This window comes from Nerophis ophidion, linkage group LG10 (assembly GCF_033978795.1).
Source record: "Nerophis ophidion isolate RoL-2023_Sa linkage group LG10, RoL_Noph_v1.0, whole genome shotgun sequence".
Lineage (NCBI taxonomy): Eukaryota > Metazoa > Chordata > Actinopteri > Syngnathiformes > Syngnathidae > Nerophis > Nerophis ophidion.
In genome coordinates, this window is record NC_084620.1 from 45,034,419 (window position 1) to 45,041,234 (window position 6,816).

General features: G+C 31.8%; 1 long non-coding RNA gene across 1 annotated transcript; it reads left to right on the top strand.

The window, feature by feature from the left end:
• Positions 1 to 2,646: 2,646 nt before the first annotated feature.
• On the top strand, positions 2,647 to 4,342 carry LOC133560887 (uncharacterized). The gene is made up of 2 exons (XR_009808538.1): positions 2,647 to 4,134; positions 4,193 to 4,342. It is a non-coding gene; the product is annotated as an uncharacterized LOC133560887 (long non-coding RNA).
• The last annotated feature ends 2,474 nt before the right edge of the window (positions 4,343 to 6,816 follow it).

Here is a 6,816-nt window from a genome sequence, read left to right on the forward strand (position 1 = left end):
AAAATGTGTGGATGCTTAGGGGCAAACTAACGATAAAAAAACCCAATCTGAATCATTGTTTCTTGGTCTTTGTAGTCATTGGTAGAGTGGAGTGACACATGAAAACAGGACATCGAGGGAATACTAGCATTCCTCAACCCATGACTCACTGAGCTTCTGCCGGAGGAAAATAACATGTTTTTTCCATCAATGCGACCTTTGGCAACCCCCATGTAGGGTCAAGTCATTACTTATCTGACTTTATAAGCAAACACGGAAAATGCGATCACGTATTATGCGCGGGAGGAGGGTGGAGGTGTCTCATCAGTCAAAGATGTGGGATAAAAATACACAAAAATACGTGCATTTGTCATCCCATAATCGGTAACACATGTAAACACTGCTTTAATTGTGGCGTTTCTGGGAGCACAACTATGCCTCACGTCTTCATTATAATAATACAATTACAAATTACTACACAGAAATGTATGTATATATTGTTATTTACAGATAAACACTAACATTTATTATCGATATATTGTTGTTTACAGTTAAGCACTGACATTTATTTTTGATATATTGTTACTTACAGATAAACACTGACATTTATTATTTATATATTGTCATTTACATATACACACTGACATTTAGTAGTGATATATTGTTACTTACAGATAAACACTGACAATTATTGTTTATGTATTGTTATTTACAGATACACACTGACATTTATTGTTTATATATTGTTATTTACAGATAAACACTCACATTTATTACTTATATAATGATATTTACAGATACACACTGACATGTATTATTGATATATTGTTATTTACAGATACACACTGACATGTATTATTGATATATTGTTATTTACAGATAAACAATGATATGTATTATTTATATAGTGTTATTCGCAGATAAACACTGACATATATTATTGATATATTGTTTTTTTACAAATAAACACTGACATTTATTATTGATCTATTGTTATTTACAGATAAACACTAACATTTGTTATTGATATATTGTTATTTACAGACAAACACTGACGTTTATTATTTATATATTGTTATTCACAAATAAATACTGACATTGTTATTTGCCGAAAAAACAACATTTATTATTTATATATTGTTATTTAAAGATAAACACTGAAATGTTTTATTGATATATTGTTATCTACAGATAAACACTGATATGTATTATTTATATATTGTTATTCACAGATAAACACTGACATATACTATTGATATATTGTTATTTACAAATAAACACTGAAATATATTATTGATATATTGTTATTTACAATATATCAATGGGCTTCACGGTGGCAGAGGGGTTGGTGCGTCTGCCTCACAATACGAAGGTCCTGTGGTCCTGGGTTAAAATCCAGGCTCGGGATCTTTCTGTGTGGAGTTTGCATGTCCTCGCCGTGAATGCGTGGGTTCCCTCCGGGTACTCCGGCTTCCTCCCACTTCCAAAGACATGCACCTGGGGTTAGGTTGATTGGCAACACTAAATTGGCCCTAGTGTGTGAATGTGAGTGTGAATGTTGTCTGTCTATCTGTGTTGGCCCTGCGATGAGGTGGTGACTTGTCCAGGGTGTACCCCGCCTTCCGCCGGATTGTAGCTGAGATAGGCGCCAGCGCCCCCCGCGACCCCAAAAGGGAATAAGCAGTAGAAAATGGATGGATGGATGTTATTTACATATAAACACTGACATTTATTATTGATATATTATTATTTACAGAGAGACACTGACATTTGTTATTGATATATTGTTGTTTACAGTTAAGCACTGACATTTATTTTTGATATTTTGTTTTTCACAGATAAACACTGATTATTATTTATATATTGTTATTTACAGATAAACACTGACATTTGTTATTTATATATTTTTATTCACAGATAAACACTGACATTCATTATTGATGTATTGTTATTTACAGATAAACACTGACATTTATTATTGATACATTGTTATTTACAGATAAATACTGACATTTATCATTGATGTATTGTTATTTACAGATAAAGAATGACATATTATTTATATATTGTTATTCACAGATAAACACTGACATTTATTATTGATATATTATTTACAGAGACACTGACATTTATTATTGATATATTGTTGTTTACAGTTAAGCACTGACATTTATTTTCGATATATTGTTATTCACAGATAAACACTGACATCTATTATTGATACATTGTTATTTACAGATAAATTCTGACATTTATCATTGATATATTGTTATTTACAGATAAAGAATGACATATTTATATTTTTTTATTCACAGATAAACACTGACATCTATTATTGATACATTGTTATTTACAGATAAATTCTGACATTTATCATTGATATATTGTTATTTACAGATAAAGAATGACATATTTATATTTTTTTATTCACAGATAAACACTGACATTTATTATTATTATATTATTATTTACAGAGAGACACTGACATTTATTATTGATATATTGTTGTTTACAGTTAAGCACTGACATTTATTTTTGATATATTGTTATTCACAGATAAACACTGACATCTATTATTGATATATTGTTATTTACAGTACCCAAATTGAAATCGTAAATGAGAATACATTTTTTGGAGTAATAATTGATAGTAAACTATCATAGAAACCTCATGTCAGACACATTAAAACAAAATCTCCTAAAACCTCTCAATTATAAACAAAGCAAAACTATACCTCAATGAAAATGCACTCCGTACTCTATACTGCACCTTGGTACTCCCATACCTTACATACTGTGTTGTATACTTCTTTGTACTCTATACTGCACCGTGGTACTTCCATACCTTACATACTGTGTTGACGCATGGAGGAATACTTACCACAACACAATTCATCCTCTAATTCAGAACGTTGTTTTTTTTTAGAACATCCTCATAATCTGTTTATGCAATCAAAGTTGTTCAAATTTGATGACCTTGTTAAATATAATACATTAATGATCTTATTTAAAGCATTTAACAAAGTATTGCCGCCTGATCTACAACGTTTTTTTGTAAGAGGAGTGCAGGCTTATAACTTGAGAGGCTTTTGGATATATCTCATTGCCGAAAGCTTAAACCACTCGTAAATGTTTCTGTGTGTTTGTATGCGGAGTAAAACTATGGAACAAACTGGACTTACAACACAAGCAATGCCAAACTATTAATCGATTTCAATTGTTATACAAACATTGGGTTGGGTTGAAATATAGAGATGATGGTCTTTAATTTGACCTGCTGTTGTACTCTTGTCTCAAAGTGTTAACATGTGCTCAATGTTTCCTTACCATTATTGCCATGTTGTCTATTACCATTGTTGGTATATTCATTCGACTTAGACTTAGACTTAGACAAACTTTAATGATCCACAAGGGAAAATGTTCAACACAGTAGTTCAGTTACAATGATGGAGTGTAAGGATGGAAATGACAATAAAGGTATAAATAGACTAGATACAGCAATATAAAATATAACATATCTGCGAATATATACAATGTATACTTAATATGTGTACAATATATTATATATACAGATATATTATGCCTATAACATATATACAATATATACCAATTACCATGTACAATATTACAGTATATGTGGCAGCCCCAGCATAAAATAGAATAGAGAGTAGATCCAGCAGAAAATAGAATATAGACATTAAAAACAAAGAGAAGTAGCTGACATAGAAGCTGTCAGGTAATGGACGGATATTATCTATTGCTGTATGGGGAGTGATTATACAGCTGGATGGAGTGCGGAATGAAGGAGTTCTTGAATCGCACAGTGCGGGAACGAAGCTGAAGGAGCCTGTTGGAGTATGAACTCCGCTGGAGTATGAACTCCGCTGTCCCTCAATTGTCTGGTGGAGTGGGGGAGCAGGATTGCAGTGTTTCTGACAGGTCAGGCATCTATTTGTGGTGGTGTGGTCGGCCGCCGGGGGAGGTGGCAGCGGTGGCAGCGGCGGCGATGACCAAGAAGAACACCGGAGTTGGAATATAATTACATATTTATATGCCGGCCTGAATCGGGCGGTGGAGGCATGTGGAGAGGGGCGTGTCCTACGCGCCCCGTGCGGGCGGAGCATGTGCGGCAGCCGGTCGTGAAGCAGCAATCAGGTGAGCAGATACCTCAGCTGGGACGAGTTATGTAATCACCTGTTTCCTTTATCAGCAGCGTTGGAAACCATGAGCGGGGCTGGCAAACTGGGAGTGAGAGCCAGACGGAAGAGCCCGCTGTTCAGCGTGAAGAGACAGAAGCTGAGAAGCTGAAAAGGAACTCTGAACGATAAACTGTTGTAAAAATAATAAAAGAGTGTAACCCACTGAGCCAAGGTGTGGTGTTTCCTGCAAAGGAACAGAGAATCGAGGTCGGAGATCGCCACACTGGACAATTATGCTTACATATTGTACATTACCTTTTGCATTATGTTCATTTATTTTATTATGTATTGTCAACCTTTTACTCTTTTTTTGTCATTGCCTGAGATAAATGAAAAAAAAATAATGAATAACACTGACAATTCTTATTAATACATTGTTATTTACAGATACACACAGACATTTATTATGTATATATTGTTATTTACAAATAAACACTGACATTTATTAATGATATATTGTTATTTAAAGATACACACAGACATTTTTTATTTATATATTTTTATTTACAGATAAACACTGACATTTATTATTTATATATTATTTACAGATACACACAGACGTGTATTATTGATGTATTGTTATTTACAGATAAGCACTGACATTTATTATTTATATATTTAAGGATACACAGACATTTTTTATTTATATATTGTTATTTACAGATAAACACTGACATTATTGATACATTGTTATTTACAAATAAACACTGACATTTATTATTTATATATTGTCATTTACAGATACACACAGACATTTTTAATTTATATATTTACGGATAAACACTGACATTCATTATTTATATATTTTTATTTACAGATACACACAGACGTGTATTATTGATGTATTGTTATTTACAGATAAACACTGACATTTATTATTTACAGTATATATTGTTATTTAAAGATACACACTGACATTTATTATTTATAAATTATCATTTACAGATAAACGCTGACATTTATTATTCATATATTGTTATTTACAGATACACAGACATTTATTATTTATATATTTGTATTTACAGATAAACACTGACATGTATTATTGATATATTGTTATTTACATATAAACACTGACATTTATTATGTATATATAGTTATTTATAGACAAACAATGGTGTTTATTATTTGTATATTGTTATTTTACAGATACACACAGACATGTATATATTTTTATTTACAGATAAACACTGGCATCTATTACTTTTATATTGTTATTCACAGATAAACACTGACATTAAGTATTGATATATTGTTATTTACAGATAAACACTGACATTTATTATTGATATATTGCTATTTACAGATGAACACTGACATTGATTATTGATATGTTGTTATTTACAGATAAACATTGACATATATTATTGATATATTGTTATTTACAGATAAATACTGACATTTATCATTGATATATTGTTATTTACAAATAAACAATGACATGTATTATTTATATATTGTCATTTACAGATAAACACTGACATTTATTATTTTTACATTGTTATTTACAGATAAACACATTTATTATTCATATATTTTTATTTACATATAAACACTGACATTTATTATTTACATATTGTTAGTTACATATAACCACACTGACATTTATTCTTGATATAGTGTTATTCACAGATAAACACTGACATGTATTATTGATATATTGTTATTTACAGATAAACACTGACATTTATCATTGATATATTGTTATTTACAGATAAATACTGACATTTATCATTGATAAATTGTTATTTACAGATAAATAGTAACATGTATCATTGATATATTGTTATTTACAGATAAACACTAACATACATTCTTGATATATTATTATTTACAGATAGACACTGACATTTAATATTGATTTATTGTTGTTTAGAGTTAAGCACTCAATCAATCAATGTTTATTTATATAGCCCTAAATCACTAGTGTCTCAAAGGGCTGCACAAACCACAACGACATCCTTGGTAGAGCCCACAAAAGGGCAAGGAAAACTCACCCCAGTGGGACGTCGGTGACAGTGACAATGATGACTATGAGAAACCTTGGAGAGGACCGCATATGTGGGCTGAATTTGGGTAAATTTTCGGGAGATAATTTATTCTGGGAGGTTTTCGGGAGAGGCGCTGAATTTCGGGAGTCTCCTGGAAAATCCGGGAGTGTTGGCAAGTATGGACGCTAAGTGTTCATTTAGCTGCTCTGCAACAATTTTTTCGAGGATTTTTGAAATAAAGGGAAGGTGAGACACCGGTCGGTAGTTTACCATGAGGTCAGAATCGAGGTTAGGTCTTTTAAGGAGAGGATGAATAACCGCTTTTTTGAATGCTGGGGCAACAGTGCCAGAGGAAAGTGATAAGTTTATAATATTTAGCACTGATGGACCTAATAATACAAAGAGCTCCTTGATAAGTTTCCCAGGAGGTGGGTCAAGTAAACATGTCCATTTACACGTTGTAACAATTCTTCTAATGTTATGTAATCAAAATGAGAGAAACTATTTTGGAGGGCAGTACAGTCGTATCGGTGTTAATAGAACCCAGTTGTAGCTGGGACGCATTGTCTTTAATCTCCTTTCTAATGACTTCAATTTTCTTTTTAAAGAATTTCATAAAGTCATCTGCTGAATGGGTGGAGCTACTG